The sequence below is a fragment of the Maylandia zebra genome, linkage group LG20, assembly GCF_041146795.1.
Source record: "Maylandia zebra isolate NMK-2024a linkage group LG20, Mzebra_GT3a, whole genome shotgun sequence".
NCBI lineage: Eukaryota > Metazoa > Chordata > Actinopteri > Cichliformes > Cichlidae > Maylandia > Maylandia zebra.
In genome coordinates, this window is record NC_135186.1 from 14935937 (window position 1) to 14955173 (window position 19237).

The following is a 19237-nucleotide window of genomic DNA, read 5'->3' on the forward strand; positions in this document are numbered from 1 at the left end:
CATCACTGATCACCATTAAACTGTAAACAAATTCTGTTTATCATCTGACCTTTTAATTATTAAGTGTGCCTATGCCAAAAGGCACACTTATTACTATTGCTCGGATTTATTATTATTATTATTATTATTATTTTCCTCCCACAGTTTTGACACAAGCTTCATATATGTTATATCATTTTGTGCGGCTGGATCAGGAATGAGTTGCTATGACTTTTGGTGTTTATTACTTCTATAGTTTTTTAAATATGAATATTTTAATGCTAGTTTTTGCCCATTGAAATGAATGGGAAGTAAAAGTGAAACTTATCTTGTTGAAACTTCATTTGTGGTGTGTTGGCTCACTCTAGTGGTATGTCGGGAGTAGTACGGCCTGTCTACCCTTATTTGGATTAACGCAATGACGACACTATCAACGGCGTGCGTCTCTCCGCCCCTCCTCCGGTTTGAAATTGACCTTAGAAGTGACTTCCACGCGTCTCTTCGCCTCCGGTTTGAAATTGACCTTTGAACGTGATTTTCTGAAGTGTTCGGTAAGACAGCGTAAGCTTTGACAAGGTAAGTCCATATCTCTCCCTCTGTTTGAAATTTAGCTTTGAAAGTGATTTTTTATGCCTGTCTGGGCGATTTCTTTGTCTGTCGTGGTCATGTTCGGCACGCTGCTAAAGCTAGCTAGCGGATATTGAGCATAGGTAAGCCTCTCCGGCTTGAAATTGACTTTGAAAGGGATTTTCTGTGTCTTGACGCTGATATCTACAAAATGATTGTGTGGTTAGCACTTGGATGTCACTTTATTCCAGAGGTATCGTTTGTAATTAAAACTTTGAAGAAGCGAAGTGAATTTTTTTTTGTATGTATATCTTGGCGATTGCATTTCACGCCCTTTGTCTCGGTGGTGGCTAGCTAGCGGAGGTTAGCACTTGGATGTCACTTTATTCCAGAGGTATCGTTTGTAATTAAAACTTTTAAGAAGCGAAGTGATTTTTTTTTTTTTTTTTTTTGTATGTGTATCCTGGCGATCACATTTCACGCCCTTTGTCTCGGTGGTGGCTAGCTAGCGGATATTGAGCATAGGTAAGCCTCTCCGGCTTGAAATTGACTTTGAAAGTGATTTTCTGTGTCTGGACGCTGATATCTACAAAATGATGGTGTGGTTAGCACTTGGATGTCACTTTATTCCAGAGGTATCGTTTGTAATTAAAACTTTTAAGAAGCGAAGTGATTTTTTTTGTATGTGTATCTTGGCGATCGCATTTCACGCCCTTTGTCTCGGTGGTGGCTAGCTAGCGGATATTGAGCATAGGTAAGCCTCTCCGGCTTGAAATTGACTTTGAAAGTGATTTTCTGTGTCTGGACGCTGATATCTACAAAATGATGGTGTGGTTAGCACTTGGATGTCACTTTATTCCAGAGGTATCGTTTGTAATTAAAACTTTTAAGAAGCGAAGTGATTTTTTTTGTATGTGTATCTTGGCGATCGCATTTCACGCCCTTTGTCTCGGTGGTGGCTAGCTAGCGGATATTGAGCATAGGTAAGCCTCTCCGGCTTGAAATTGACTTTGAAAGTGATTTTCTGTGTCTGGACGCTGATATCTACAAAATGATGGTGTGGTTAGCACTTGGATGTCACTTTATTCCAGAGGTATCGTTTGTAATTAAAACTTTTAAGAAGCGAAGTGATTTTTTTTGTATGTGTATCTTGGCGATCGCATTTCACGCCCTTTGTCTCGGTGGTGGCTAGCTAGCGGATATTGAGCATAGGTAAGCCTCTCCGGCTTGAAATTGACTTTGAAAGTGATTTTCTGTGTCTTGACGCTGATATCTACAAAATGATGGTGTGGTTAGCACTTGGATGTCACTTTATTCCAGAGGTATCGTTTGTAATTAAAACTTTTAAGAAGCGAAGTGATTTTTTTTTGTATGTGTATCTTGGCGATTGCATTTCACGCCCTTTATCTCGGTGGTGGCTAGCTAGCGGAGGTTAGCACTTGGATGTCACTTTATTCCAGAGGTATCGTTTGTAATTAAAACTTTTAAGAAGCGAAGTGATTTTTTTTTTTTTGTATGTGTATCTTGGCGATCGCATTTCACGCCCTTTGTCTCGGTGGTGGCTAGCTAGCGGATATTGAGCATAGGTAAGCCTCTCCGGCTTGAAATTGACTTTGAAAGGGATTTTCTGTGTCTGGACGCTGATATCTACAAAATGATGGTGTGGTTAGCACTTGGATGTCACTTTATTCCAGAGGTATCGTTTGTAATTAAAACTTTTAAGTGGCGACTGTCGCCGCATCCGAAACAATAGCTTCGTTGTAGCCGCGTTTCACACCTCTTTTTCTGTTTTTATAAGGCGTTAACTACAGCAGCCTTTAACACCTCAACTCTTGCTTCAGCCAAGGTAAGTGCCCCCCTTATATTTTCTATGTTTTTGTTCAGCTGATATCTAGAAAATAGGTGTGTTTAGCGCTGGATGCCATTTTATTCCAGAGCCGTTGTTTGTAATTAAAACTTAAGATTAGATGGTGCAGTGTTTTTACTCCCTTCCAAACAGTAAATTTCCTCTTTGTCTATCAGTGGGACATTTAAACCAGACAGTACAAGGCTACATTTCAGCTTTACAAGCCAATCAGTTTGCTAATTGTTCTTGTGAGATTTGTTTGCAAAGTTTAAGGTGTTAAGTAGGAGCTGTGACCATCTGGGTCTGCTTGCTGCTGGCATTCTGCCAGAGCCCCAGCAACAAGACCGCCTCCCAGCAACGAGACTGCCTGTCAGCCTTGCAAGGTACCCAATTTTCCAATTACTCTATAACAAAACTGTTGTGGGCAACAAGACTGTCTCCTAGGTTTGCAAGCCAATCACTTTGTCAAATGTTCTTGTAAGATTTGTTTGGAAAGTTTAAGGTGTTAAGTAGGAGCTGTGAACATCTGGGTTTGCTTGCTGCTGGCATTCTACCAGCGCCCCAGCAACAACACTGCCTCCCAGCTTTGCAAGGTAATTACTTTCCCAATTACTGTACACCAAAATGGAGTAATTGTCGTGGTCAACAAATCTGCCTCCCAACTTTCAAGGTAATCACTTTCCCAATTACAATATACAAACTGTTATGGAACTTTACTTAACAAAGCCTTAAGACCGGGTAGTGACACTATCAATATGTCTATTTAAAGAAAAGAGAGATTTTTTTTTTTTGGTTCTTGTAGTCATCTTGTGTATCAGAGGGTTAAAATAAAAAAATGCTGGTATACATCAGAATTTTTGATTCATTTACTGTTTGTCGATTTACTGCATTGTAAAGTCTTTTGGTTACCAATGCAGCTACCTGGTTATTATGCTTGACTTAAAATGAAAGCTGGGTCTGATCACATGCTTGAAATGCCAACAATTAATATTCTGTTTTTCTGCTGACATTCTACCAGATGCCGAGAAAAAATAAAAGATCCCAGGCACAAAAGAAGCGCTGGAAACCACTTGACCTGGTCGATCCTGCTGTCCCAATGCTCACTGGCCACAACCAAGATGAGGCAGTCAGTAGTTTTCCATCTGACCAGGTAATGAAGATATGGTAGTGATCACAGACAGTTGAACAGTTTTCGAAACACGTTTGAGACAGTTAAGAACACCTACCCATACAGTTTAGGATTGTTTGTTATAATGTCACATAATTGGCATAACAGTGCATGGTATGCAGAGCATTTAAATGAAATGAATGTGTCAGGTCACTTAATGTCTTCTATACCCTTTTCCCCGGGTTAGCAGATAGCACCAGCAAGGTTATCCTTGGAAACACAGGATAGACCCACCTCCTTATGTTCCCCAGGTATCAAGGTAAATATCAAAAAATATTCCTCTATTAAGAATTTACAACAGACAATTACACTACAATTACATGTTATAGACATATTCATGGTTACATCTCAGCATTATGCAAACAGCAGGGATTTTTTTTTATTGCTTTGTAAGTTTAGTAACCACTACTGTTCAGTATCAAATATTCCATTCTGTTTCAAATCTGTTAGTAGGTTTTATAATTTTGACTAACTGTACATAACCTCTCATCAGATTTCAGACACACATCCACTAGAAAAACGATCTGTTACCCAACTGGCATACCAGTTCATGCCATGCATTGCATTTTAGAGTGAAATTAATGTGTCAGGTCACTTAATGTCTTAACATTATATACTGTTTTTCCTGGGTTAGCAGACAGCACCAGCCAGGTTGTCCTTGGTAACGGAGAATAGACCCACCTCCTTATGTCCTCCAGGCAGCAAGGTAAATTTAAAAAAACGTCTTCCTCCATTAAGGATTTATAGTGGACAGTTACATTATCATTAAATGTTAGACATATGGTTACATGTTAGTATTATGCAAGCAAGAATTTTGTTGTATACCCTTTGTTAGTTACGTAACCACTACTGTTCCATATTTTCGTTAAAGTTTCTAAAGTTACACTCACTTTCAAATCTCTTAGTAGTTATGCAAACAGCTGGGATTTTTTTTATTGCTTTTTTTATTTTTTATTGTAAGTTTAGTAATCACTACTGTTTCATGTTTTCTTTAAAGTATCCAGTGTTACACTCTGTTTCAACTCTGTTAGTAGGTTTTTATAATTTTGATTAACTGTATGTAACCCATTATCAAATTTCAGACACTCGTCCACCAGCAAAACGAGTCTGGGCAACTGATGATTTCCACACGGCATCAAATTCTCAACCTAAAAAGGTATGTCCACAAATGTCTATAACAAATTAGTATACATGTGATCTTTGCTGTATAATCACCGGGGTTGATATTTAGTCTTTCACCTTAAGTATGCTTGCTAACTCGTACTAAATATACTAAAATGTTAGACTAAACATGTACATTTTTAAATGTCTTTCTTCAGATTCCTAAAATGCAGACATCTCAACAGCTATTTCTGTCTATTTAGCTATTTCTATATATATATATATATATATATATATATATATATATATATATAAAACACCCAGCACGCCCCTGCGGGCGGTTTATCCTTCAAGCTCGGGTCCTCTACCAGAGGCCTGGGAGCTTGAGGGTCCTGCGCAGTATCTTAGCTGTTCCCAGGACTGCGCTCTTCTGGACAGAGATCTCCGATGTTGTTCCCGGGATCTGCTGGAGCCACTCGCCTAGCTTGGGAGTCACCGCACCTAGTGCTCCGATTACCACGGGGACCACCGTTACCTTCACCCTCCACATCCTCTCGAGCTCTTCTCTGAGCCCTTGGTATTTCTCCAGCTTCTCGTGTTCCTTCTTCCTGATATTGCTGTCATTCGGAACCGCTACATCGATCACTACGGCCGCCTTCTTCTGTTTGTCTACCACCACTATGTCCGGTTGGTTAGCCACCACCATTTTGTCCGTCTGTATCTGGAAGTCCCACAGGATCTTAGCTCGGTCATTCTCCACCACCCTTGGGGGCATCTCCCATTTTGACCTCGGGACTTCCAGGTTGTACTCAGCACAGATGTTCCTGTACACTATGCCGGCCACTTGGTTATGGCGTTCCATGTATGCCTTGCCTGCTAGCATCTTGCACCCTGCTGTTATGTGCTGGATTGTCTCTGGGGCATCTTTACACAGCCTGCACCTGGGGTCTTGCCTGGTGTGATAGACCCCAGCCTCTATGGATCTTGTGCTCAGAGCTTGTTCTTGTGCTGCCATGATTAGTGCCTCTGTGCTGTCTTTCAGTCCAGCTTTGTCCAGCCACTGGTAGGATTTCTGGATATCAGCCACCTCCTCTATCTGCCGGTGGTACATACCGTGCAGGGGCCTGTCCTTCCATGATGGTTCCTCGTCTCCCTCCTCTTTCTTGGGTTTCTGCTGCCTGAGGTATTCACTGAGCACTCGGTCAGTTGGGGCCATCTTCCCAATGTATTCTTGGATGTTCCTTGTCTCATCCTGGACTGTGGTGCTGACACTCACCAGTCCCCGGCCCCCTTCCTTCCGCTTATCGTACAGCCTCAGGGTGCTGGACTTGGGGTGAAACCCTCCATGCATGGTAAGGAGCTTTCTTGTCTTTATGTCAGTGGTTTCTATCTCCTCCTTTGGCCAGCTTATTACCCCAGCAGGGTATCTGATCACGGGCAGGGCGTATGTGTTGATGGCCCGGATCTTGTTCTTACCATTCAGCTGACTCCTCAGGACTTGCCTGACCCTCTGCAGGTACTTGGTGGTTGCAGCCTTTCTAGCGGCCTCTTCATGGTTCCCATTTGCCTGCGGGATCCCCAGGTACTTGTAACTGTCCTCTATGTCTGCAATGTTGCCTTCTGGTAGTTCAATCCCCTCAGTTCTGACTACCTTCCCTCTCTTTGTTACCATCCGACTACACTTCTCCAGTCCGAACGACATTCCAATGTCATTGCTGTATAGCCTGGTAGTGTGGATCAGTGAATCGATGTCTCGTTCACTCTTGGCATACAGCTTGATGTCATCCATGTACAGGAGGTGGCTGACAACTGCTCCGTTCCGTAGTCGGTATCCGTAGCCAGTCTTGTTAATGATCTCACTGAGGGGGTTCAGGCCTATGCAGAACAGCAGTGGGGACAGAGCATCTCCTTGGTAGATCCCGCACTTGATGGTAACTTGTGCTATGGGCTTGGAGTTGGCCTCTAGTGTTGTACGCCACATCCCCATTGAGTTCCTGATGAAGGCTCTTAGGGTCCCATTGATCTTGTACAATTCTAGGCATTCCAGTATCCAGCTGTGGGGCATTGAGTCATAGGCCTTCTTGTAATCATCCAGGCAGTGCACAGGTTGGTCAGTCTGGTCTTGCAGTCTCGGCTGATTGTTCTGTCTACCAGTAGCTGGTGTTTTGCACCTCTGGTATTCTTGCCAATTCCTTTCTGTGTCCCGCTCATGTATTGACCCATGTGCCTGTTCATCTTAGCCGATATGATACCTGACAGGAGCTTCCATGTAGTACTGAGGCAGGTTATTGGTCGGTAGTTGGAGGGGACCGGTCCCTTCTTGGGGTCCTTGGGGATCAGGACCGTCCGGCCTTCAGTTAGCCATTCCGGGTGTCTTTCGTTAACTAGCAGCTGGTTCATTTGTGCTGCCAGACGCTCGTGGAGTGCAGTCAGCTTCTTCAGCCAGTAGGCGTGAACCATGTCGGGCCCTGGTGCTGTCCAACTCTTCATACTGGAGACCCTTTCTTGGATATCTGCCACTGTGATGGTTACTGGACCCTGTTCAGGGAGGTCGCTGTGGTCTGCCCTCAGATCCTCTAGCCACTGAGCATTGCCGTTATGGGTTGCATCCTTCTCCCATATGCTCTTCCAGTATTGTTCTGTCTCCAGCCTTGGTGGTGCTGTTCTCTTATTGTTCCCTTGCCACTGAGAGTACACCTTTGCTGGTTCTGTGGAGAACAGCTGGTTTATTCTCCTGCCTTCTATCTCTCTGGTGTACCTCCTCAAGCGGCTGGCCAAGGCTGTGAGTCTTTGCTTGGCAGTTTCCAAGGCCTCAGGTATGGACAGCTTGCTGTATTTCTTAGGCACCTTATTTGTCGCACCTTTCTGCAACTCCGTTAGTTGGCTAACCTCCCTCCGTGCTACTTTGATCTTGCCCTCTAGCCTCCTTCTCCATGGAGGGTACTGCCCCTTGTGGCTGTTCAACTTGTAGCCAAGCATCTCACTGATCACTGCTGCCGTATTGTAGATCAGCTTGTTAGTGCCGGAGATCCTGGTCCAGAAACTGTCTCACCTGGGACTCTCCACCCCCATCTGCCTCTGGATCAAGGACTTCCTGATAAATAGACCACAGTCTGTCAGACTCGGCCCCCACCGGTCCAGCACCATCACACTCAGCACCGGGTCTCCACAAGGATGTGTTTTGAGTCCCCTCCTGTTTACGCTCTACACATCCGACTGCTCCCCTACCCATCTCTCAAACACCATCATAAAGTTCGCGGATGACACCACAGTGGTTGGACTCATCTCAAGGGGGGATGAGTCGGACTACAGAGATGAGGTCAACAGACTGACTGAGTGGTGTTCAGTTAACAACCTCCAACTGAACACCACGAAAACTAAAGAACTTATCTTGGACTTCAGGAAGGGCAGAGCAGACCCGGCCCCACTTTACATTCACGGGAGCTGTGTGGAGAGGGTACACTCCATGAGGTTTCTGGGCGTGCAGATATCTGATGACCTCTCCTGGACTGCAAATACTACAGCGGTGGTTAAAAAGGCCCAGCAGCGTCTCCACTTTCTGAGAGTGCTCAGGAGGAACAACCTGGAGGAGAGGCTGCTGGTGACATTTTACAGAGCCACCATAGAGAGCATCCTAACGTACAGCATAACAACATGGTATGCAGGGTGCTCAGCTGCAGACAGGAAAGTACTGCAGCGGGTCATCAACACAGCCCAGAAGATCACTGGCTGCTCTCTGCCCAGCCTGGAGGTCACTGCACACTCTCGGTACCTCAGCAGAGCTGGCAATATCATCAAGGACCACTCTCACCCCAGCAACCAACTGTTTGAACTATTACCGTCAGGCCGACGGTACAGGTCACATAAAACCAGGACAAACAGATTCAGGGATAGCTTCTTTCCCAGAGCTATCACTGTAGTAAATAAGCACAAAAACAATTGAACCTATTCCATACCGTCACTGTCATTATATTATGCTGCTATTCATACTGTCATCATATTAATGCTGCTATCCTGTATATATTGTACATACTATTGTTTGAGTACTTACGATTGTTTTTTTTGTACTTTTTATATTTTACATTTATATTTATTATTGAAACTTGCACCAAGGGAGTGGCACTCCAATTTCGTTGTACTCTGTACAATGACAATAAAGGCTATTCTATTCTATTCTATTCTATTCTAAGATGGATGTCAGTGTATTCTGTTTCAATCACATTTAACCTGTAACTGAATTTTGTGTCATTTCTTTACAAAATGTAACACAACTATGAAACGTGTTTTTATGGCACATGTACAGAACCATCTGGTTTAATCTGAAATCAGTGAACGAATTACATCTAATTTAAGAGCATCTGAGATCCTCTTACGAATAATACGTAAACAGGATTTCCTTTCATATATTTGTATTTAGGCTGCAATTTAGTTGATGTTTGAAGGCCCGCAGCAACCTAAAATAATGTGTTATACTGAAAGAAATTAACTGCTTTGAAAATATGAGGAGCAGAAGGTACAGATATGACCTTCGTTAAAGGTCATTAAAAAAAACAGCACTCAAGCAAATTACAGATATCAGAAGTATTTGTCATTTTTACTTCCCACCTCTGCTCTCTCTCACTCACTCTCACTGTTCCTGTCACTGTCTTTCTGCCTTTCTCTTTCTGGCATATCTGATGCTGTACTATGATTGACGAGTGATATAATTTGGATTAATTTGCCTGAACATTGCTTAATTATTTTAACATAATTAAAAATGGTAAATGGCCTGTATTTGTATAGCGCTTTACTTAGTCTCCAAGGCTCCCAAAGCACTTTACACTACGTTCAGTCGTTGACACTTAAAAAAATAAAAACACAACATTTTTCTACATTATTGCAGCAACACTTAAATGTATTTTATTGCTCAACCTTGAAACACATATCATAAAATGTTTAACAATAATACGGTATGTGTCACCTTTGCATTTCTTGATCAGCCTTTCCATGACACAAATGAAGACCTACTGACGGAGGAGCTACAGAGCAACACAGTTCAGCCCTTTTGGAGTGTCAGTGCAACTCATTGTCAGAGTGATGAGAGGTACACAGAATTCTCTCGAAATCATCAGTGCACATGTAATGCCCTCACATTCCTGGCCTACCTTAATGAGGAATACCAGTTCAACACAGCCATACTTGATAAGGTCCTTGAACAGGGAGATGCACTCTACTGTTGCATTAAAACAAATCTTCTGCAGGAGATCATCTGACCATGGAGGACCTGCCCAAAGAACTTCATACTGACACAAATGTCTACAGTGTGAAAATCGATGACATAAGTTATGGATATCTGGAAGCAGCAGAGAACAGTCCTCAAAGAACAGAGTGGTGGTTGCCTCTTGCTAGTCGCCTTGTATGTCTGTCAACAGATGTGAACTTTGCTTTGCTCATGGTCTCACCTGAGTGCATTGCGGTTTTCCGTGACAAATCTGGGAGGTATGGATTATTTGATTCACATTCAAGAAGTGCAGCGGGTTTACGTCAGCCAAATGGAACAGCAGTCATGCTCACTTTCACTCATGTGAATGACCTGATCACCCACGTGCATAACCTTTTTCAAAATCAAGGCAAGTATGCACGATATGAGTTTGTGCCTGTTTCTTTCAAAACAGTCAGCACTCACACGGAACCCCCTGGACAGTCAACTCAGGCAACACCAGGAGCTACAGCTACATCATCAACACAAAATGATGAACCACAAATCACGAATCCCACTGCGCAAATGCCTGAACCAGAATCAGCCAAAACCCACATGACGATGTTAGACAATACTTTAAACTGACCAGATGACAAAATGGCTAAAACCCCCCGAACAGCAAGAAATGTGAGCAAATTAAATAAACGACAACGTAAGAAAGCTATTCGTCAAGCTCAAACAAGTCAGAGGGAGTATGTAAAAGCTAAAGACAAATCTTCAACTGAAGAAGTGGCAAAGAAGACAAACAAAAGAAGACACGAAAGAGAACGATATGCCTCCTGTCGTGAATTTCGAATGAAAAGATTACAGGCTATGAAAACTCAATATGCTGAAAACTATCATTACCGTAAACAAAGACTGTTATCAGCCAAAAAATATTACGCCAATCCTCATATTCAAGAAAAAGTAAAAGCCTGCAAGGTGAAGAGATACCAAAGTGATCGTCATTTTCAACAAAAAATGAGAGACTACATTATCAGAAGATATACTACGGATCCTGACTTTCAAATCAGACAGAAAAAATATGTGGTTCAGAAGTACAACACGGATACCAGCTTTAAAACCAGACAGAAGCAATATCTGGTCCAAAGGTACAACACGGATACTGACTTTCAAACCAGACAGAAGCAATATCTGGTCCAAAGGTACAACACGGATACTGACTTTCGAAGCAGAATGAAAAAATACATAAGAACAAAATATGCATCTGATCCAAACTACAGGCACAAACAGAGAAAATCAATTTATGACAGGTATCACAATGACTCACAATTCAGACTGCACCATATACAGCGCTGTGCCCAGTACCAGAGACACAAAATGGCTACCACTGCATCTTTTGCCATTTATAAAAAGTTGTGTGCACAGAGAATAAAGAAGAAATACAGACGACTAGTAACACAGTTCCAGCAGGGTCCACAGTCTGAAGCACAGCCCCAGCTTGTAGTGAACAGTGTGATATAAGCAGCCACATTAGCTTTCCGTGAAGTCATTCAGTTAGGACCCACCCATGTCTGTACAGTGTGCCACAGAACTCTGTTTCCTAATCAAGTTAAACACTGCAAAAGATCAAAGTATGTTACTAATAGTAACATTGTTGCCACTTGCTTGACAGGAAAATTTGTCCATGTTTGTGACAGGGAATGCTCAGCTAATTGTACTTTCCCAAAACAAAGAATGGAAGAGTGGATTTGCTACAACTGTGACAACCACCTACAAAGAGGCAAGATGCCATCCGTCGCAGTAGCAAACAATTTAGCACTAGCAACCATTCCAATTGAACTGAGTCGATTAAATGTACTAGAACGACAACTGACTGCTAAAATTCTCCCGTTTGCAAAAATCATTGCATTACCAAAAGGACAGCAAAGAGCCGTACATGGGGCTGTTGTTTGTGTACCATCGGATGTGGAAACCACAGTAAACTGTCTTCCCAGACCTAACAGTGAAGCCCAGCTCCTGCAGGTACAACTGAAGAGACACATCAGATTCAAAGGTTACCAACACTTCTACACTGTAAACATGAAGAATGTGTTAGCAGGATTATCAAAGCTAAAAGAGATGCATTCAGAATACAAAGATGTATCTATTGATGATGAAGCTACTTTTGCTGATCCCACAAGTAATCAGATAATCGAGACGGAACATGACACTGCTGATGCAGATATTCAAGATGCACTGCCCAGAAATTTCGACCAGCAAATTGTACCAGAAAGAAGAACCACTGAGGATACAACAGCTGGACTGCTTGAGCCATGTCATGATGTAAACCAACTAATGGAGCCTGAACAGTCAAATGAAGAGCCCTTACAAGATATGGAGAAAGAAAAGGAAGAACTTCGACCTGGTCTTGTTCTAGACACCTGTATGCAACCACCAGATATAGCACAGGACATTTTATCATATGGTGAAGGAATATTTAGCATTGCACCCGCGCAAGGAAATAGACCTGTTGGCTTCTTCTCTGTTCCTAAACTTGAAGCCATGGCCTTTCCTGTGCAGTTCCCAACTGGACAGAACACATTAGATGAAGCCAGACAAGTTAAACTTTCCCCAAGCATGTATTTTAATACACGGCTGTTCTCTGCAGACACACAGTTTGCAACTGACCAAAGCTACCTATTCTTTGCACAGTTTGTAACAGAAACACACATGGCTTCAAACAGCATGTCCATCCAATTGCGCAAAGGAAAGGCAATCACCAAGGATGGGCGTAAAATTTCTAACAGAATGCTTCAAAATAAAGACGAAGTGGAGAAACTGATAAATAACAAAGACACAACACGCTTCATGAAACCTCTGAGAGGTACTCCAGCCTATTGGGAGAAGGCACTGAAAGACCTACATACTATGGTCAGACAGTTAGGAAAGCCAACTTTTTTCCTGACATTTTCAGCTGCTGAAATGAGATGGCCTGAGGTTGTTGAGGTCATAAAAACTCAACAAGGTGAACAGGTGGATTTTTCACAACTTGACTGGAACACAAAGTGTGAAATTCTCCGAAGCAACCCTGTGACTGTGATGCGATTGTTTGAAAAAAGAGTCGATGCACTAATGACAACACTGATCCTGTCCCCAGCACAGCCCATCGGTGAAGTAGAAGATTACTTTTATCGAGTGGAGTTTCAGGCCAGAGGTAGCCCTCATATCCATTTACTGGTTTGGGTCAAAGATGCACCTGAATTTGGAAGCGACCTTGAAGACCACGTGTACAAATTTATTGACAAGTACATAACATGTAAGATGCCTGACCAAAATGCCGATCCTGAACTTCACAAAATTGTGTCCGAGGTTCAAGTCCACAGCAGAAATCACTCCAGATCCTGTAAAAAAGGTAATGTGTCATGTAGGTTTGGGTTCCCCAAACTACCCGTAGACCAAACAATGATCACTTTCCCAAGCCCAGATGATGATGATGATGATCACAATGATAAGCAGCATAGCACAAGTAAGGAGAAAGGCACAAATGAAAAGCAAAAGAACAGACGAATGGCTCTCGCAAAAAAAAATGAAAGAGGCCAAAGAAAAACTCCAGCCATTGAGAGATTTGCTCTGCGACCCAAATTCCTCGTTTGAAGACTTGTCTGAGCTGCTTCACAAATGCAAATTAACTTATGAACAATACTTGGATTGTGTCTTCAATTTAAGCAATGGTCATGTCATCCTCTTAAAGCGTGAACCTAATGACTGCTGGGTGAATGCATACAATGCAGATCTGCTGAGGGCCTGGAATGCCAACATGGACATCCAATATGTCATTGATGACTACAGCTGCCTGATGTACATGATGTCATATGTCTCTAAACCCGAATTTGAGATGACACAATTTCTTAATGGCGTCATCCAGGAAGTAAAAAAGTCCAATGTCAATGAAAGAGATGAAATGAAACAGATAATGCAGGCATATGCTAAACACAGAGAAGTCAGTGCCCAAGAATCCGTGGCAAGGACATGCAGCCTGCCACTAAAAAAGTGTTCACGCAGTGTGGTCTTCATATAGACTGATGATGATGCCCTGAAAATGAGTCTCCCGATGAGCAGGTTGCAGAGCATGGCACCAGATGATGAAAATGTGTGGATGTCCGGATTGCCAGAAAAATATGCAAACAGACCTAGAACACCTGACTTTGAAAGAATGTGTTTGGGTGAATTTGCTTCAGAGTACAGGATTCTCTACGGCCGTCAAACAGAGTCCAAAAATGCCATCCCCTTTTGAATAACATGGGTTATATTCAAAAAAGAACAAGAGGGAAACCTGCAATAATCAGATATCCTCGGTTCTCAGAAAAGAAACAACCAGAAAAGTTTTATAGCAGACTACTAAAACTTTATTATCCACATCGATCAAATGATGACCTTAAAAACACAGAATACCCCACATCCGAGCAGTTCTACAAAAGTGGACGAAAACATGGTTTTGCAGTACGGCCAATTGTTACCTTTAACAAAAAGCGTTATGAAGGCCATGGCAAAACAATGGAAAGGGCACTGGAACAGATTGAACAACAAGGCCCACTTATCAATGCATGGAACACCTTTGCACCTGAGGTTGAAGTAGATCGTTTAGAGTGTGTGGCCCAACGACAATCCAGACATGACACTGACGAAAATGAAATGGACATTGTTCCTGACTACCAAGTCAGTGGTAGCAGCAGTGGAACCATGCCAGCAATCGTAGCACCAAAGCTAAGCCCAGACTTTGTCAGAAAAATGTACCAAAGTCTGAATGAAACCCAAGCATCCATATTCTACGCAGTGCATGAGTGGTGTTTCAAACTTGTGTGGGGTCACTGTCCTGAGCAGTTCTTTTATTTTGTCTCTGGAGGAGCTGGCTGTGGAAAATCACATGTTATCAAGTGCATATATGAGGAGGCAACAAAGATTTTGCACCAACTCCCCAGATTCCGAGACCAAGCAGACATGTCCTACCCTGCAGTACTGCTGACTGCATTTACTGGCACTGCAGCTTTTAACATATCTGGGAAAACACTGCACTCTCTGCTAAAGCTGCCAAAATCTTTAAAACCGCCTTATCAGGGACTGGGGAATGCACTGGATGAAGTGAGAGCTTCACTTTCAAATGCAGAGATTCTGATCATTGATGAGATATCTATGGTTTCTAAAGACCTTTTTGCCTACATCCACTGGAGACTTCAGCAGATCAAAGGAAACAAGAAACCTTTTGGTGGGATGTCTATCCTTGCAGTAGGAGACTTTTACCAGCTTCTACCCCTTGGAAAAGCCAAACCACTCTGTGTGTACGAGGACAATGTCCTTGACCTCTGGAAAGACTATTTCCACATGGTCAACCTGACAGAAATCATGTGACAGAAAGATGATCATTCTTTTGCTGAAGTTCTGAACAGGATAAGAGTGAAGCAAAAAACAGACTCTCTTGAAGCCGATGACAAAGCCTTGCTCACACAGGCTATCCATGACATAAAAGACTGTCCATCTAATGTATTACACATTTATGCTACAAACAAAGAGGTCGACAAACACAATTCAGCAACTGTAACTGCTCTTCATTCTGATATCATAAATATTCAGGCAGAAGACTACAGAAAAGACCCACGAACGGGTGAGATGGTCCTCCTGGCAGAAATGATGAAAGGCAACAAAGGAGATTTACCTGATAACATACAAGCTGCACCTGGAGTGCGTGTTATGATTATCAGAAATTTGGATGTTGAAGATGGGCTTGTTAATGGGACATTTGGAACAATCACGAACATTGTGACAGCCACACAGGATGGACCAAAAACTGTGAATCTCATTGGACTCACGCTGGACAATGAAAATTCTGGGCAAAAACTTCGCAGAAAAATACAAGGATCCTCAGACAATCTTGTGTATATTGAGAAATGTGAAGAATGCACAAGTAAAAAAGGAGTGGTTCGCAGGCAATTTCCAGTGAAGTTGGCCTTTGCATGTACAGCTCCCAAAGTACAAGGCATGACAATGGAATCAGCAGTAGTATGCTTGAAGTGTGTTTTTGAACCTGGAATGGCCTATGTTGCACTCAGCCGCACAACCTCACTTAAAGGACTGTACATCACAGACTTTGATGAAAAGAAAATCTATGCTGATCCTGCCATCACAGATGCACTCAAAAATATGAGACATGCATCATTTGAGAATGCAAGACCACTGTTGCAATTCTTAAAATCAGTAGATCCCACAGTCCCCACGTTGACAATTATCCATCATAATGCACAAGGTCTCCCAACTCACATGGAGGGCATGAGATGCCACCATGAACTCAGCCTTGCTGATGTTTTATGTATAACAGAAACACACTTGTCTGGATCATCGGTTTCTCCCCGCTTCCAGCTGGAACAATACAACATGGCCACACGCAACAGACACGTCTCTTACACAAATCATACAGACATGGCAAAGGTAAATGGCGGTGGAGTTGCAATTTACTACAACACAATTCTTACAGCAGAGTCCCGAAAATACCTGCAAAATGTGACTGACCTTGAATTTGTTGTTGTCAAATTCAAAGCCAGTCACAGCTTTGATAGCAACTGTATACAGGCCACCAAATTACAGCCATGTGAGGTTTTTACCACAAATGCAATGTCTTTTGGACTCGTTGGAAATGATGAATCACCAACCAATTATTGTTTGTGGAGACTTCAATGAGGACCTTATGAGCAGAGGAAAAAAACCCATCCAAGAACTGTTGCAGTCAAGAGGATATGCACAACTGATTACTGCTGCAACTACCGAAAAACACATTGATTGATCACATTTACATATCACAGCCATACGCCTGCCTCCAATCAGGTGTTCTGAATACATATCACAGTTATCATAACCCCATTTATTGTGTTATTCACTAACACAAAATGACTGCAAGGGTATGAGGGATATGGACTTGCCAAGTGTCACTCCCTATTGGCCTACTCTCGCCTAGAAGTCATACAGATGGACCTAAATATGGATATCAGCATCTACAACAAGAAGTACAGGTGAGTCCTCTTGTAACATTCTTTAATGTACTACTATTTTATTAATTCCTATACACTCTGAACCGAATTTGTTGAAAAATAAAGTCAATCATGTTCTCTTATACGCAGACACAACAGAACACCAGCCTCTACGTGGTGCGAAGCCTACTGCAACAAAAACGTGATCTTCATGTCTTTGCGACTGAGCACACTCTACCAGCAACACTGACAGCTCACCAGTGGGAGCTCATAGATAAGACTGCTGGTGTGCTGTCATCCATTGAAGAGCTGACCAGAAACGTGAACAGAAAAACTGCAACTGCACCTGATGGGATCCCTGCCATAACAGATAATTGTATTTTTGTTTCTTTCTTTATATTGTACCATTTGATATTGATATTGTTTGAAATAAACTATAATCTCATTCATCCATTAAGTCATCCATTCATTCATAACTCCTCAGATGTGTTCTGTCCAGTGAAGGCAGTGGAGAAGCCCTACACTGATGTTGAAACTGTGCCACTCTTCTAGAAACCAGCTACAAGGATGGGCAGGTATAGTGAAATTAAAATGCACCTTTTGTTCAACAGGTTTACATACAGTCAAGTGATCAAAAGACACCAGTATTAAGCCAATTTGTTTTTTTACTTTTTAATTTAGTTTTGGGTAATTTAGTTCTAAAGTTACATTTGTTTTTGCAATTATTTATTAGAACTTCATGACTTGCCAGTTCACTAACTGAAGACCTGCGCTTTGTGATGTCTCGTTTTATTGTTTTAAATTGTGTTTTGCTTTTATCTGTTTCTAGCTGTTTTCGCAAAGTCAGCCAACCTCTTGCTTCCAAATGACCCTTATCCAGAAGTATCCGTGAGTGCCTCATCAGCAGAAACTAAAGTGGAGACCTACCTCTCAGAGAAAAACGCACACATAAGAAAAGCGACCCACTTCAGTACTGGAAAGAACATCCTAATCTGTCTCCCTCTATGGCTGCTGTTGCGATCCCAGTGTGCCCCCTGTAGCTCTGTGGACAGTTTTTGATTTGATTACATCTCACCCCAACCGGTCGCGGCAGATGACTGCCCCTCCCTGAGCCTGGTTCTGCCGGAGGTTTCTTCCTGTCAAAAGGGAGTTTTTCCTTCCCACTGTCGCCAAAGTGCTTGCTCATAGGGGGTCATATGATTGTTGGGTTTATCTATATATATTAATGCTTGTATGCTTTTCATTTATACTTTTGCCTTACTCTTCGGTTCATAATATAAAGTTACTTGAATGGTTTCCTTTTTCCTTATTTTATATTGCTTTGGTGTTTACCACAATCTAAATATCATGTTTAAATGGAATACATTATTGTAAATGGTATTTGTACAAAATATAGTTTGAATACGATAAGACACCTTTATTAGTCCCACAAGGGGAAATTTCATAATTTGCATAATTTTCCCTTTTCACATTAAAATACCTTTGAAATACAAATTGAATACCACTTAATGGACTTTTTTTCTACCAAGAAAACTTACTTTGGTTTACAATCTGTTAAACTGTTCACTTTAAACAACTCAAAACTGTAAAATCTAAATTGTAACTTCTCTTGAACACCTCAGACTTAAACATAATTTCTTTTATAGCTATTAACTTCTTTTGTAATGGTGTAACTGGAGCATCTTTCTCTCATCTCTGTATGCTGCACTGCATATAGCAGAGATCACAATACAGCTTACTTTTCTTTAACTTGAAAATCAGCTGTATTCAATTTCCCTCCCTCTTGTGGTATAAATAGCAAACTATGCTCATGTTGCATATTGCTCCCCCTAGTGTTATAAATGGCAACCTGCACTAATTGCACCACATTAAAGGCAAACTACACTCATTGGCAGTAGCATAGGCACACTTAAAATTTCTTCTGAAATTTTCGGTTTCTAGTTAATAGTTGTAGTATTACAAAAGTCTAGTTAAGTTCTTCCAGCTTTGTGACTTCATTTTTGTAAAGACAAATTGAGCTTGATTCATGTAAGAAGTATTTATTCGGTTGTTCAGGGATGACACGACAAATCCTACTTCCGGGCCTAAAGTAGTCTGCGTTTAATATGGCTTTTGTGTTGTTAACATGTTTAATGTTATGTATTTTCTTCTATTTGATCTCAAAAAGCTCCTAAAACAGTCAGTGATCACTGTTGACCTCTCTCGGCTTTTGTTACCACTAATCATTTATTTAAGCTCAGTTTTTAAAACCTTAGGATGTAACTACAGCCCAGCCCATGCAGCAGTATATGAATGACTAACCTCGTATTGTGGATGGATTATCTCAGTTGTTCTCCTGGCTGAAGTTTGGTCCTTTTACAGCATCCTGCCATGCGATTACATTTCTTCCTGACCACCGA

The 19237-nt window shown here is 41.9% G+C and overlaps 1 protein-coding gene and 1 long non-coding RNA gene across 3 annotated transcripts in view; one reads left to right on the forward strand and one right to left on the reverse strand.

Moving 5' to 3' along the window:
- Positions 1 to 19237, reverse strand: part of klhdc8b (kelch domain containing 8B) — a 280867-nt gene that overhangs the window by 15127 nt on the left and 246503 nt on the right. The window lies entirely within an intron of this gene.
- Positions 3132 to 4285, forward strand: LOC112436650 (uncharacterized). Its single transcript, XR_013094867.1, has 3 exons — positions 3132 to 3542; positions 3748 to 3819; positions 4198 to 4285. It is a non-coding gene; the product is annotated as an uncharacterized LOC112436650 (long non-coding RNA).